This window comes from Taurulus bubalis, assembly GCF_910589615.1.
Source record: "Taurulus bubalis genome assembly, chromosome: 12".
NCBI lineage: Eukaryota > Metazoa > Chordata > Actinopteri > Perciformes > Cottidae > Taurulus > Taurulus bubalis.
Genome location: NC_136600.1, coordinates 15,168,696 through 15,185,610, shown reverse-complemented (window position 1 = coordinate 15,185,610; position 16,915 = coordinate 15,168,696).

Here is a 16,915-nt window from a genome sequence, read left to right as displayed (position 1 = left end):
TTGAAATAACAGAGAGGGCCATTCAAAGGTAGTTCTACCTCCTTGATTATACATTTTTGTGAAACACATCAGTGGATGGCAGTGCACGGCATTGGACCTTCAATATCTTTTGGCTTTCTGACACAGATAACAATATAATGCCATGTTTTGCAAAGGGTTTTGATTGTATATCTGACTGTCTAAAGTCAGCTGCGACAGTTCATCCTTGTTTCTTACTTATTGTCTATATTGTACTTGTTTTCCCTTCCACAAAAAGCAAGATAAGCCAATGAGTCTGGAGATGTGAATACTGAGAGAATATTGGAGCTTATACAAGATTGATTTACTTTGCTATCAAAATGGACATAACATTTTGCAATTAAAAGTGACGTGTTTATGGGCTCTTGTTTCAGTTTGGTTGAAAGACAAACATTTTGAAATAATAGTTTGTCATTTTGTGAAATATGCTTATTTGCTTTTCTTTCTGAGGGTTTCCGCAGCACCTGGCTGCTGTTTGCCTTGAACCATTTCCAAATAACATTTATTTTCACAATCAACATTTGAAATGGTGATGGACTTGCAAATGACAAGTTAGTACAAAATGTAAACCATACTTTGGTGTTTCATTTTTACCTCTTTACGTAGATATCTGAAATATTACATTTCCCTTGAAAATGGAAAACTTTACTGTTTCTGTTACTGAAGTCTATAATAATTTACTCAAAATCAGAAGACGGGATGTTGACTAATATTTCCTGGAGCTAATGTGAAAAAGTTCTATTAAATAACTCTAAAATATCTTGGCTGTTTTCACTCACATTTAAATCCATCATTCACTCTTCATTAACTAATTATAATGTTTAAGGAGTAGTAACTGAACACCTGTACTACTCTATATCAAATGTAACTTCACCCCCAGGTCTGAGCCTGAGAGATAATACCACACCAACTTCCATATGACTAAAGCTTTGATGCATTAATGACAAATATGACAGCTACAGTAGCTTGGAAAATAGCCACAAACGGTTTAAATCAGGGCTGATTCATAACAGTAGATGGCGTTTTAATCAATTTTTGACCATGAAATGCAGATTTATTTTATTAATTTAGTAAGAAATGTCGATGTTAACATTAGCATTACAAACACTACTAAAGTAAAATATCTGTCAGTGTTGGCAGATTTTTGTTTTCTTCATCTCCACCCTATGAAGTTTGATAGCACTGGGGTCAGATGTCATGAGCTGCTTCACTCTCCCATACCTCCAGTAGGCTGGAGAGGTCCAACTCCTGGCTGAAAAAGACACACAAAGAAACAGTAGCCTACATCCCCCGCACCTCATGCACATTATTTATGAATGGGAGTGGTGCCTTTCGCTGTCCTTTTGTAGTTTTGGAATGTGCAAGGCAGATCGATTTAAGACGGGAACACAGATGGCTCTTAAGGCACAATGCAGTACACAACCACTCAGAGGAAAAGTGAGCTCTTGGGCAATTAGTGTCATTATGGCTGCTCATGTGCTTGGTGGGCTGGATAAACAGTGGCTGTGGCGGCAAATGGTAGCTGGATAATGATGATCAGTATTGCTACAGAGCAAAAGCACACTTAACCAGGTGATGGACAGGCAGGTATCAAGTGCTATAGGGTGGCAAATATATACATATTTTCAATTACTCTGCTTTCTTTTGTAATTAATTAAATAATTGTTTTGTCTATAACATGTCGGAAAATAATAAGAAATATCCATCACAAGTTCCTCAAGGTCAAAGTGCTTGTATTTTCTGAATAGCAGTCTAAACCCCCAAAGTATCCAATAACAAATCAGAGAGAAAGGCAGCAAATCTGTCCTCTACAGTCAACTTTATGGATTTGCTTTTAAAACCATAAACCATTAATCGCTTAGCAAAATAACTGCCTATTAATTTTCTGATGATCAACTAATAAAAACAACAACTAAGGGGCAAGGAAGGGATCTATTATTATATACATTTATTCAATGCTTGAATCATAAGCATTGAATAATGCGAACCAACACTTCAACCAATGTGAGATTAGAGGTATTACGGTATACTTAAATTCTTACGTGACACACACACACACACCACACACACACGCACACACACACACACACACACACACACACACACACACACACACACACACACACACACACACACACACACATTTGAATTCCCTGCCAGCTTCAGTGACACACATGTGACAACAAGGTCAGGTGCGGTTGTAAACAGGAGTGAGACAATGGTCTCACTGAGAAATCCAGCTCATACAGATCTCTGGGGAAACCCACACTCTGAATTTGTTGTCATTGTCTTAAGAGTTGATACTCTGTTTATGCTTCACACGTACATGAGTGTGTGTGTGTGTGTGTGTGTGTGTGTGTGTGTGTGTGTGTGTGTGTGTGTGTGTGTGTGTGTGTGTGTGTGTGTGTGTGTGTGTGTGTGCTCTAGCGGGCGCCTGTGTGGGAGTGTGACGTCTTCTCTTCTCATTGCCTAAGACACAAGTTATTGAGAAAACAAATGCCAGTTGAAGGGCGTTGTCTGTTTGGTGTCAGCACTGAGAGTAAATCTTTCCTTCCGTTACTTGGGGCAAATCTAATTTGATTATGAGCACCAGCGAGAGAACAAGTTTATTTGATAACTTGGGACTAATGACAACAGAAAGATGAGAGGGAGTGAAATTAAGAGAAATATACATTGAGTGATAGATACTTAGATAGAGTGAAAAGAAAAACTCTTCCCATCGGGGACGAGGCTCTGGATCACTGCCTGGTATGCCACTGCATTGTCATCTGTGAGCTGCCTTTGTACATGTATGAGGCCAGCATATCCCATGATCCTCGGCTGTTATCCTGACCCAACTCGTAGCATGTGGCCTCTTGCTCTCTCCTGTCTATTCCTTCTCTCCCTGCTTCCCTCGACCTCCCTCCTCCTGCACCTTGAGGGTCTCTGTTCTATCCTTCCTCTCTCCTCTAATTCATACTTCTCCTTCCCCTCATTTCACTCTTCCTCTCCTTATCTCTCTCTTCTTTTTTCTAGCCAAAGCACAGCTAGAGGCTGGGACTCAGCCACCTCCATGAAAACAGATGACAGTGTTTTGTTTTTCCCCCCCTCCCCACTGCCGCAGACCCCCCTCCAGGAGAGGTCTGTCTGCCTCGGAGGAGAGGGGGAAATGAGAAGGATTGATTAATTTAAAATGCATGCTCTCCTCTTTTTCTTCACTGAGCCCCCCTTCAGAAGGACATGCCTGCTCCGTGAGAGATTGAGAGGAAGATCATTGGAGCTCATTCATCAAGTCACGTATTCCATTATAAATAATGTGTGTAATGTGCAAACAAGCCCCCAGTATTGGTGTTGTGGCCTTTGACCGGGACTGCTATTATAGGTTCTGTGAAGAGTTTTTTGTATGTTGGAATGGTGACGAGATCAATACATCAAAGCCAGGACAAACAGAGGCATTATTTTGTTGTTCTTAGAATCAAAACAGCTCCATTTTCTTTTATAATAAAAAAAGCACATTGTCGGCTTAACATTAAAAAAAAGCAGGCATGAATGAAAGGCAGATGATTGTCACACAGCCACATGAATGTCCCTTGATTTATGTAAAAGACGATAATTCAATCAGTAGAGTAACTGTTTTGCTTTTGTCAAATCAAAACACGTTGAAATTATTTTCCATTCCCCGTCTTAAATTAGTATCGTATTCAGTGTTGCTCCCCAAAATAACTGCAGTAACTGAAGTGGCATTCACAACGCCCTGGACATCCAGTCTGATAACATAATTCCAAAGATAGGGAAGAGATGCACCCTGATGCCTTGTGACCACGTGCAATAGCACTTCTAGACCACATGTCATTCTCAAGTCAGATGCTAGGCCGGGGTGAACAAGCAGTCCATTTATCACTAACTCAGTTATTCAATAATTTCCACCTCTTCATGCATCGAAGACTGTTCAGCTTGCTTACACAACTTAGCGGTGGCAGCATCCTTTTTTACAGGCTTTACAGGCGAGGTGTGACTGGCTGTTGATACTTCAGTTGCCATCAAGTTCAAAATCATCCATGACCATAATGTTTGGTGTCGTTTAAGGTTATTTCCTTCCTCAAGTTTAAAATGCTCTCACTCATCTTTTTATTTTTGTTCTCAAGGGAATTGTTTTTCTCACTAAACACATTTGAGACATTTCTGTTCATCATACTAAGAAACTATTTTTGTTCAAGAGACGCTCACTTATTTTTATTTATTTATTTGTGTGCCCTCCACTTGGTGGTGATGGTAAAGTTATAATGGAATATGTGAGTCTAATACCCTTTTGCCACCAAAATTAGCGTGGATTTTTAAACACAGGAAACCCGTTAAAAAATAGGCAACAGACTCCATTCCCATTTCCATTAGACGAGTATGCTTTTTTTTCTTCTCTCTCTCTCTTGTGGTGTGTCACGTTCAACGTCACGAATCTGCCAGAAAACAGGGCTACAAAACAATGAAAATGTTACAGTCACTTCCTTTTATATCCTTTATACTCTCAAACCAGAGTTGGTGATTTGTCGTAACAATGGAAAGACTAACACAGAAGGTCTTGAAAGCTTTTGATGAGTTTTATTTGTTTCTGTTGTTTGAGTGAAGTGTGTTTTACAATGATCAGCAAGGTCAATACTGTCAATGAAAGGAGGTATTTGCTTTGTGAAGCGCACATAACAGCTGTTTCTTTTCACGTATATCTCAGTGAATTAAAGGTTTAATTCTGACCAAACCAGAGTTGGTGATTGTTGGAAGGGTGGGAAGATTACTCAAGATGGTTTTGATAAGATTTATTTTGTTTATTCTGTCAAATTTGAATGAAGTGTGTTTTGATGATCAGCGACGTGAAATTCCTGTTGTCTGGACTGGGCGTTGAGGAGAATCTCTTAATTGTATTTTTGTACGTTAATACATTATATTAATTGTTGATTGTATTTATTATATCTTCATTTCAACGCGTGTCACAAAGCATCACGCAGGAAAAGGTGCAAATATTCCACCCGGTTGTCATGTTTTCATCAATGCTGATCGGAGCTGGAGCCATAAATACGTGTGACCACTGCAGAGTCATTTGTCCCTCGGAATTAATGCTGATTGTAACCTTTTCGATTCAAGTTTTTTTTGGGAAAGGGGCTCGATATTCACTCTCCTTTTAATGTTTTTTCTGTCTCAACCAACTCTTGAGAGAAATTACGTCCTGGGTCTTCAGCTGCTAAACATTCCACCATATTTATTAGCTAACTTTGTCTGAAAAGTTGCTTACAGCAACAAACGTCACATTCCACGTGACATCATCATTCGACCCATTGTTGAAAAACATATGGTTTTATTTCGGTCCAGTACCTCATGTGCAATTGCCAGTGCATTATGCCTACAAACGAGCTACAGTATCATACAATGAACCGTTCAATTTTGTTCAATAGAGGATCTGTCTCTGTCAGTATCGCAGCCACTTTGCCTGTGAGAAGTCTTCATGAAGGATTGCAAAGACAATGAATAACTTGATTAGAGGACACATCACTTTGGATCACATGTATGGAAGAAAGCAGGAACATGACCCAGCCGGAACCAATGTGGTTGGGCCCTTGTGGATTGTGTCCTGTTTAGTAACAAGCCTGGTTGTAACGCTGTCTTTTACTGAGACCAAAGGTTCATCAAAGTCCACCATGGGACTGCGCTTCAAAGAATTTTATGGGTCATTCCAGGCAAAAACACTGAATGTGTTAGTTGTTATCCTACTGAATGAAGCATCTGAAACATTATAGCTATTGACATTTCCTGTCCCTCTGTTGTTTCTCTGTGGCAGATCCCCTCCCATGCTGTAGCACTACATATGTGCTGCTTGTATGTTCTCCCTCCATCAGTGTGCACTATATACGATGCCAGTTCAGGTTATTTTAATCTCCTCCATTCAATGTATGCTGGAATAGATTCCATCCCCCTGTGACTCTGTACGGGGTAAACGGGATCTTAACTGCACACATGGCCTCCTTATCTCTTGGTCAATGTTTGTCAAGGAATCCTTAGTGCTCCTGCTGAGGCGCTGAGGTTAAATCTGCAAAGAAATAATCCACTTAAGATGGTTGACTCTAAGGCTTCGTGGTAGCTCAGCAGGTGCTCGCGAGTTTGAATCTGACTCATGACTTTCGCAACATACCTCCCTCTCCTCTGTTTTTACCTCTATCTTCATTGTAGACCCACTAGTGAAGCATGGCTGCCATAAAGATGATCATTAAGGAAAGATTATCTCCCTCTCACCTCTCTCACAATTTCTCTCCATCTTTCATTGAGTTTGGAATGCACCAGTGCAATCTCCCCCACTGAGAATAACACTTGTGTTGGGTAATTTTGTCTTACATAAGGGAGACTATTGCACACAACAAGACATGTAAAAACAACATCAGCCAAGGCCAGAGGGAGAGAATGCAATCCTCAGCTATTTGTAATGGAGAACAGGGGAGGGGCAGAGGGGTGGAAGATGGATGTGATTTCACATTAATTGTGTGGGCTCACAGGAGCGTGCGTGTGTGTGTGTCCACATGGGGTGGGAGGTGTTAGTGGAATTTCTGAGAGCTATGCTGATTTTACAGGCACAGCAGGGATTGTGTGAGTGTTTTTGTGTGTGCACATGTAAGTCAGCATGGATGTGTGGGTATGTGCCCGCATGCGGATTGAGGAACATGTGATTCTGTGGCTACATGTGTGTATGTGTGTGTTTAAATTAGTTGGCACGTGTGTGTGTGTGTGTGTGTGTGTGTGTGTGTGTGCGTGTGCATGCGTGCGTGCACGTGTGTGTGTGTGTTTGTGTGTGTGTGTGTGTGTGTGTGTGTGTGTGTGTGTGTGTGTGTGTGTGTGTGTGCGTTGTGGGCCTCCACACTTGGCTGGGGGTAGCGAGTGGAATCTTCTGAGTGTGATGTTAAATTTGCAGAGTCTCAAGCCAGAAACAGGCTGGTGAATCTTCCACAAGTCAGTTTGCTGCACAACAATGTTTTTGCCGCTACGAGCAAAAACAAGCCAAGGAGACAAGGAGGTACATTAGCTTTATTAAGGTCATTTTCTAGCTTTATTGCACGCTACCTGCCCAGTTCAAAGACAGCGGACAGACTGGCTGGTGAAGAAAAGCCAAACATCTACACCTCAATGTTTTCTCAGGATGTGCCGAATAGGCTTCCTACAGCCAAGCCTTGGCTAATATTTTATATTATTATAAATATATATTTATTACCCTACTAAGATTTGTGGCACAGAAAACGTGTGTAATAGCGTCAAACAGCTTACTGCAGGTGTGAATGCTTCCTATGTCTTGTAATATAATACTGATTATCATAATTGGCTGTGGTACATAACTGTAAAAAAACCACTAGCTGTCTCTCATCATAGGTTGTTTATCATCACAGTATCTTTCATTGAGACAAGAGATCAACAAGTATGAAAAGGAAATGTAAACAACAGGAATAAGTAATTGCGGACTTTATCTTGTGATCTCTCAAGGGGTCAGAAGGTAAACTAAAACAAAAAACACACACTGCTTTTCTCTTGCACACGTCTCTCTCATTATTTGCTATAATGAGATTCTAAGTACATGCAACATGCTACTTTATTAATGCACAAAAACTCAACAATGGCCAATAAAATAGCAAAGTTAGAAGAGCAATGTCAGGTCACATGGTTCAGGAAGTTAAACCCATCCATTTTTCTCATAGACATACATGACTCACAGTTGGAGCTCCTTCCTTGTTTCCTGCTGTTATGTCCTTCATCTGTTTCCTGGTTTTGTTTCCTTTCCTTTTTTTGCTTCCTTGTTACCGTTCTTACACCTTTCCTTTCCTTTACTTCCATTTCTTTTTTATTCCGCCTTTTGAGTGAAGTTAATGACGACACTCAAGATGTATTTGGCAAGAAACATCCAATCTCCAAGTCTAAAATTGTGTTGCAAACAGTGGTTGCAATATAACTATTAAATGTTATGGACATAACTGACAATAGACTATAATCAATTTACATTTTAGGAAATATTGAATGAATTCAGCAATGGTGTCATCTTTTGTTCACAAATTCAGCGTTAGTCTTTTGAATGTGCCCCTCTGGCCGACTTCTTCTCTATGGCAACAGCAGCCAAGGCTCAGGGGTGTTTTAGTATTTAGACCCGTCTATTGTGCCAAATTGATAAACACAACATAATTTCTCTGAAACAAAGCTGCAATACGTATAACTGGTGGTCAAAACATACACACATATGATCAGGAAGAGTCCTGTTTTTCTATGTTCTAAGTAACATCCAGGATATTGTTCCAAAAAAATTATGAAACACTTTTTGTGCAGCTGAAAGGGCTCAATTATATTAGCTAGAAAGCCACTAATCAGTAATCATCTGATCTTTTAAACCGGAGAGCTAGTTGTTACTTACAGTTGAGAGAGTTTGTGCATTTCAATACTGATAATACCAGCAGCCAATTGGCTTTTCTGGTTACTGTTTTTTTTATTTCATTTGTATTTTTATTTTGCACAATTCAAACAATAAAACAAAAAATCATAACAGAAAATGAATATCACAGTGCAGGAAGAGACAAAAAGCTAACTGGGCTTATTTGAAGCCTCCACCTATATAATATTTAAAATTGTACAACATTACAAATCTTACAAATGAGATAGACAACAACAGAAAGAAAGAAGAAAATAATGTAATTATGTCAAGTCTGTGTGTGAGTGTATGTGCGTGTATGTGTGTGTGTGTGCGTGTGCGTGTGTGTGCGTGCATGTGTGTGCATGTGTGAGCGTGAAAGTCAGCATGGCTTTTCTTTGTTCAGGGATATTGGATTAAACCTCTGTGGCAATTCCTAAGCAATGGTAGCTAAAAAGGTAGATATAACAGCTAAAACAAGAAAGAAAAAAACAAATAAAAAACACCAATACATAATAAACTCTTACGAAACAGCAATTAGACTTTCTTTTAGGCAATTTTTGAATTTTTTTATATAGGGACATTTCTTTGTGAGGTGGGAAAAGTTATTCCATAACTTGCTTCCCCTAAATCTAATAGAGAATTGACCTCTGCTAGTCAGTAATTTTGGAGGATGAAGATGTGAAGATTGACGAGTTGAGTGAGAATGAATCTGAGAATTGACTTTGAAGAAGGTTTTGAAATGATCTGGAATATTTCCTTCACCTAAAAGTGTCTTATACATGAAAATGCAAGTTAAAGAAATATTAATGTTATATATAGTAAGAATCTGCAGTTTGTGAAATAAAGGAGCAGCTGAGATGTGAGACTGTGATCGTGTTGCAATCCTAACAAAATTCTGACCCACAATGCTCTGCACAGCGGACATATGAGCAAGAGGGTCAATGGTAAAGGTGCAATGTTAAGATGAAGTAGTTTGTACCAATTGAATGCATACTGCATGCAACAGCATGTACTCTGTAAGGGCAGCTGCAGTATGTACTAAAAGTAAAAAGAATAAGTATACAATTTGGAAGGCAGGGATTATTTTGAGGTTCCCAGTGTAAAATACAGAGCTGATAGCTCGGTATCATGCTGGTCATCAGCTGGTTCACAAGATTTAAACAGAAAGAAACAACCAATGGCACTAAGAAAAGAGAAAAGAGCAGCGACTTCTGAGTAAGAGTTTCCAACTATAACTGGGTTATGTAATAAGGTTGTTTGACATGGGATGTGGTTGATAACTTGGCTAGGTAGAGGATCTTCGTTTTGCTTGACCTTGTTGTTATCATTTAATAACACATTTTCACATATCCACCCAGATTAGAATGAGAGGATGACATGGCCCTTTTAATGCCATGTGGGTGGGATTTGTTGTATGCAGGTTGTAACTCAATTAAGTATAGTTTTATATAATACATTACCATACAGCTTACCATCACTGTTACTCAAATGTTTGTGTGGGAAATGCTGACACTTCACGGTGCATCAGACACAACACAAAAAGCAGTTTACCAAAGTGGACTCAAGTAGTTTTTGACCCTTTAAACACTGACATATTTTTGGGCTTTGACTGTGACACTGGCCCGGGAGATATTCTGTTCCTCTAACACCCATAAAAGGGCTATTCTGGACTCTAAACAGTGCTGCTTAACCGACCTACAGGAAACATGGAGTCATTCCTGGATTTTGCAATTTATAAACTAAACTGGCCTGGTATTTTAGAAAACTGAAATCAACCCAACCCTTAAAGTTTGGCCTGTTTTAACTAACAATTAGCGTTCTTCTACATATACGGTTGGCTTTGCTGCTGCTCCAAATGTCAGATCCCAACTTTAATTTCTTCATTTCCAAAAGCTGTCTGGATCCCACTCATCCAACTGTGCATGGTATAATATTTTAGGCCTGGCATCATCCCTCAGCATTCCTTTTCAATCTGAGCTGCTGTCTCACGAGATGATTGCGATAAAGTTTCAGCACTGCTCCCTTAGAAATTATGAAAGCCAATTAGAATTGATCATGTTTTCCCTTTGCTGTTCCTCACTCTTGCCCTCCATCTGTCTGTTTATCCACCTAACACTCACTTGCCTTTTCTCACCCAGCGTTTCTTTCACTCTCCAAGCCAGAGGTGGATCAAAAATGTCCAGCCCTGCATGCATAATCACACAACACTGACCTGAATTCCCCTCTTTTTCCTTTGCTTCCTCTGCTTCACTGTTCCTCTGTCACTGCCGCCCCACCCCTTAATTTCCTCTCTCTCTCCCTCTCTCTCTCTCTCTCTCTCTCTCTCTCTTTCTCTCTCTCTCTCTCTCACCCTTTTTGTCCTCCCTAAAGCTGTCCTTCTCCTCAAATTGAACCCAACACTAAGGTGATTTTGGTCCTTTTTTCTTCGTTGCTTTGTGTGTAATCACCACATTCCCAGCACTTCACCTATTTCTCAGGATCTCAATTTTGTAAAAACTCTTGTATGCAGGGTGGGTGTTTCCAAGGTTACCGCAGAGGCACTAAATAACTGTGACAGCTGTGGCTGGGGACTCTAGTCAAGCAAAACGATATCGCCACAGATACAGCGTACTAGTAAACAGCAACATTTATTCCCCACACTCTAAAAACAAACTAATTAGTGCTATGAACTCAGACAGACATAAATGGGATCCTGAATCCTTTGAAAGTCAAAAGCTTGTGTCATGTGTGCGAGCAGTGTAACAGGAGGGCATTAAATAAACTGCACCACGGCAAGGTTTGTGGGATGCCAGCCCAGTGGCCGCAAACGACAGCTCTTTAGGAAGAGACCCAAAACATAGTCACAGCTAACGCCACGACAAATCTGTCATTATGTTACATCCACTTAACTGAGAGGTTAGAGGCAGAGGAGAATGCCTGGATTGTAATCTCCACAGTCGTGTGTCTCTGGCCATCTGTGCCGCAGTGTTAGTGTGTGTGTCTAGTGGTCTGCGTGATGTCTCTTCTGTGGCTGGTGCTGCATTCATCTTTCAGTCACCCAAAAGCAGATGTCACCGGGACGATGGGGAGCGGCAGATTGCCGTGGCGAGCGACCGATGGCAGGTTGAAGGTGTCCCCGCCCCGTGGTGCCCAGCAGATGGAAGCTGAGGTCATTATCTGCTGCTCTGTTCATCTCCTTACCCCCCACACCCAATGCCCTCTCTCTCTTTCTGCCTCTCCCTCTCTCTCTCTCTCTCTCTCTCATACTGCGTCACCATACTGCAAAGACGTGTCAGACATGTTACTGTGTCATTGGTAAATGCAAACACATTATTAAGTGCTTGACATCACGCAAACACATTAGGCGACTTAAACAGTTTGTTCTGCTGTCGATTAAAACTCATTATCATGGACTTCTCTGTGGGTGTGATGAATGTTTCCTGGTGTACAGAGACCAAGCATCACAACCCTGATACCGGTGATGGAAAATGTGTTCTCTGCCCCCCCACCAATTGTAGAGCCACTCCATTTCCTCATAAACAGAAAAAGCAGAAAAAAACCCAGCGATTAGTGGCCTTTCAGAACAAATAAACCAAGTCAACAACTACAGGCAGAAAGTAGGGCAGCCTGGAAAGAAGCACTCTGCCACAGCAGGCAGCAATTCCTGGTTTATTATGTTTCCAGAATACTTCTACAATAAGCTGTGCGGGCAGTATGGAGGACATGAGTAAATCCATGTTTACATGCTTCATGTCACGTCCTTTATGTGTGCCGTGCTTCAGACAGCTGTCTGTAACAGAGGGTTTCCCTGACCACTGCAGCATGGAATGGCCATCTACAAAGCTAGGAGTGTCAGCAATTATCCCTCAAACTGCCGCAGGCTACAGTATATTGAGCACATTTCCCTTCCTGTGTGCCCACCGCTCCTGGTTGCTGCTCAGAGGCTCTCTGCTGTTGGTTTTCTCCTCTCTTACAAACATGAGACACACACTCCAGATGTGTGATGTGGTGCATTATTGAGGCCATGGAGTATTTTGTTTGTGTAAGCGCAATGATGTTTGCAGCTCTGGCACCTGTTCAAATGTGCTGCGTTATTCTAGTTTGTTTGCTCTCTTGGTTAAAGCAGCATTGTAATCATTCAGGCAACATATGGGCAGCTTCTCTCCTGTGAGTGAGCGAGTTGGAAGTGTTGGCTGTTTTACTGCCATGCACACATGTGGCATACAGACGCGCCGAACACCAACTCACTGGGGCGTTGCTGTCTGGCCATAAGCCTCACTTTATAGAGCTACTGAAATTATCAAAGGTTGTAGGCTTGTATGCAGTTCACTTGTTTTGTGTGTTCAGCTTACCTGTTTGTTAATTGTTTTCATGCTTTAAAGTAAAAGCTGAAACCTGTAATGTTTTTATTCAATATATCATTCAAATTGGGAAAACTCTCAAATGGGACATTTGTTATGCACTAAAAATGTAAAAAAAAAGAAAACCTTTACTTCCACTGTGTGGCTGATAATATTTTCACATCATGTGAGTTTTCATTTACATATTTGTATGCACATTTTGAAGTATCACCTTAGAAAAGCTATATGGAAATGGCAAAATTTGATAAGACTCCCTCAATTTCGACAAAAACGTGTTTACGCTCACGTGATTTTTGCATTAGCTGAAAAAGAGTTGAGGATATGGAAACAACTTTGCCAAATACATTCTGAAGTGGCAAACATGTGACACAAGACATATCAGCTGTTTCTGCTGTCAGCATCGTTATATTCCCATAATGTGTACTACACACTACTACTACTATTCCTGAAGATCTCTCTTCATTTATCTCTCTTTGATTAGATAGTTAGAACTTCTCTTTTTTCTACTCAGTTTGCTGACGGATTACAGTCATACCCAGTCTATAGGGCCAACTTCTGACAAAACTACGCTGTAGCAGAGTTTATGCACTCCAAACCAGGTGATCGAACCACATATTATTCACATTTTCTTATTTCAAAGGTTTGCTTAAGATTTGCTTGAGAATCGAATGGCAGCACGTATACACACACACACACACACACACACACACACACACACACACACATATATATATATATATATACTCACACTTTCCATCTGTAAATCAGTGCATACAGATCATGTGCAGCATATACGCACATTGACAGGCGCATATACTGTACACATTTCCACAGTCTATTTTGTCTGTTCTGTTTTTATACTTAAATTGAAATCAATGCTGAACTAAATTAATCACTAAATGGGGAAGATGGATTGCACATTGACTAAAAAGACATGAATTGCAACATCTGTTGCATTTCTTTTTCCTGTGTAGCATGACTCATCAGTATTGCCCTGTCAAAAATAAATTAACAGATACATAAAACATTATAATCAGGTCAGGTTTGTATATTGTTTAACCCAATATCACAAACAATGAGCTGAAAGGCTTTCCAGTGTTTACATGCGTATGCCCACATAGTGACTCCCCACATCATTCGTAAATAATTCTATTAGGGTGGAGAGTGTTTGGTGTCCAGACGGAAGCTTAATCATTAACATAATTCCAGACTGTGAGGCACACTTCAGTCTGCGGCGAGGCTGTGTGTGTGTCCTCCCCCCCAGAGGTGCATCTCAGGGAACTGTTTTTGGCCCCTGTAGCATTTTGGTGAGTAATCGTGGGGCTTTGGAGCTCTCAGTCATCCATTTACATGTCAAAACCTCCCCAGGCTCGGGATGTAAGGGACCCAATTTGGAATGACAAAGCTCGGCCAGAGACAGCTGATCCACAAAGGCTGGTTAAGTTCTTCCTCCCAGTCACCAGCTGCTCCACTGACCCATAGTACCTCTATTCAAAAAACACACACAGGAGAGAGGGGAGGGCTGCCACGCGCACTTGCGTATATCAGAAGAAACTGAGAATGGTAATTTATTCTCATAAATCACCTTAGGTCATGCTGCTGAAACACTATGATTATGATTCATCCCCAAAATGAAACATACCAGCATGTTTTTGGAAGATACCTGTCATATATAATGTTGCTTTTCCTAGCATTTACAGCCTGATTTACAAATGTTCACAATATAAACTCTGCTCAGTTGGTGTGAGTGCTTGCTGAATAATTGTTTTCCCCCTCAAAAAAACAAAGTGCTTTTTATGACAAAAGCAGGTCACAGTAACAAATCCTTCCATGGTTGTGTCTTTGGGGTGTTGGTGACATTACTGCTTACTGATGAATTCCAGTGCATGCAGACTTTTGTTTCAACTGCTCTACATATATATTTATTTATTTCACTTGTATTTATTTTTTAGCAAAACAAAGTGCAGAACATGACAGGTGAGATGAACCACCATTGATTTTGTGCACAGCCCTGCCTGTGCAGCATCTGTCACATGTAGCACCACTCTAGTTGTGTCTGCATCTGACACAAAGTGGCTTGGGGATTTGTCACCTCCCTCCCTGCATTGTGTACTGGAATGACAGGATACTGGCTGGAACTTGTATGTCACACCCAGCATGTTTTTCTTGGATCGGTGCTCCACATTTAAATGGAAACATGTTGCACTTACTCCCGTACTTCCACTTTCTAGCTCATGAGCCTGACCTCCAAGAGGTGCAGGAGGAAAAACGCAGGCCGGAGTTTGCAAGACAGCAATGACAGGAAGGGATAACTGAAGGATCTGGGCCAGATGGTAAGGTATGGCCGGCTCCTGTTGATTACATAAGTAGATTTAAACCAGGGAAAAGGGGGACGCGTTTCATTACCGTCACTGGTGCCGGATCTATATTTGGAGCATGAGCCCACAGAAACAGACGTGCAGGGATGAAAATAGCCTTTAATAGCCCAGTTTGGGAGCTTTATTCCATTCCACTTTCCTGCCACAAGGATAGTGACAGACGGAGCACAATCCGCAGAGAGCCGCTCTAGTCACCCAATCACAGCGCTCCCTCGGGCAGGGAAGGAAGGAGGAGAGTGTGGGAAAAAGGAGAGGGGTGGAGGAATCGGGGGGGTGCAGATACAGAAGGACGAGATGTGGCGACAAGAATGAGCTCAGAGCGGTGTGTGTTGTTTGAGAAGCCATTTAAGAATTATACGACAAAAGAGCAGAGTAGCTTAATGAGAAATATTTAACAGTAAACAGGATTATTATATTAAGTAATATACAAAGGGATGATAATGTTGAATATGAAAATCATTTTCGAAAATTAAACAGAATTTGCCTCATTTATCCCATGTTTATAGCTAAATAAGCAACAACTAAATGATACAGTCTGTTACTTCTTACAAATCATAAACAATACAGATATTTGTATCTGTAGAATATCTGCTTTACACATTCCTCTCATCCCCAAACAGCAGGGGGTTTCTAGTCAGTAGAGTCCAGAAGTGGCCACAGACAGAAGGGCAGAGAGTCACAGTCAATGCTGCTGCAGATGCGTGGGGGGCTGGGAGGGAGTATGTGGTGGAAACCCAATCTCCTCATATTGGGTGCCCATTGCCCCCAGAGAGAAAGCAAGAAACAAGAGGCCCAGCTGTCCTTAACAATGGGCCAGCCAGGACTCAAAAGGCCTCTTTAAGTCCCCAGGCTCTCCGAAGGCTGCTTCCAGGGAGACTAGCCAGGACATGCGTACATTCACAGCAAACATGTCTGTGTCTGCTTTGGAAGAGCTTGTGTGTTTGTGTACGTCTGTATGCACACATGATCACGCCTGTATGTGGATATAATAAGTAACCAGATATACAGTGACACTTTAAAAATATAGGGGTGTACATTGTTTTTCTGGATCCACTTTGTTGTGGTTTTCACATTGTCAGAGAGTTAATTAATACTTTCCGAGTGTCCACGAGGGTCTGCTTTGGTCCTTGTGATATAAATGTCATCATACGACCAATTCCGCGAGGGTCCACTCGAGTACCCCACGTGGAAACGTCCGCGTGCAGCCAATGTGTGACCCTCCACTGACAGTACGCATAGCAAGCACATGCAAGCATATTGTCTTTAATTAAATGTCAAATAATTTATCTAAATATCGTGATACACAACACACATGTTGTCTGACCTTATAACGACAAGCACATAATAACAAAAAATCTCAGAAAAACTGATAATTTTGCACTAAAGTTCCCAATTAAATGAGAAAATACACATTACTTTTTATTTTAATTACTAAGTATTTAATTCATACAGGAGTAAATACAATCATAAGATTATTGTATATAGTATTATATATTTGTTGAATTACCAGAACATGTTATAATGTATTCAAGATAGAAAATTTTCTTTTTCGGGATACAAGATTTTGGCAATATCGCCCAGAACATGTTCCAACATTTCTCAGAATGTCTTTCTTCTGAGACTGTACCTAGAATGACAGGGAATGCTGCATATTCCAATTGAAACAATAAAGTTTGGTGCCTAAATACCATTATAAAAATACAAACAAGCCATAGAGGGATCACACCCTCAGCATTGAAGGCTGATTGGTGGATCTGCTTAGAAGTTGACGAGATTGG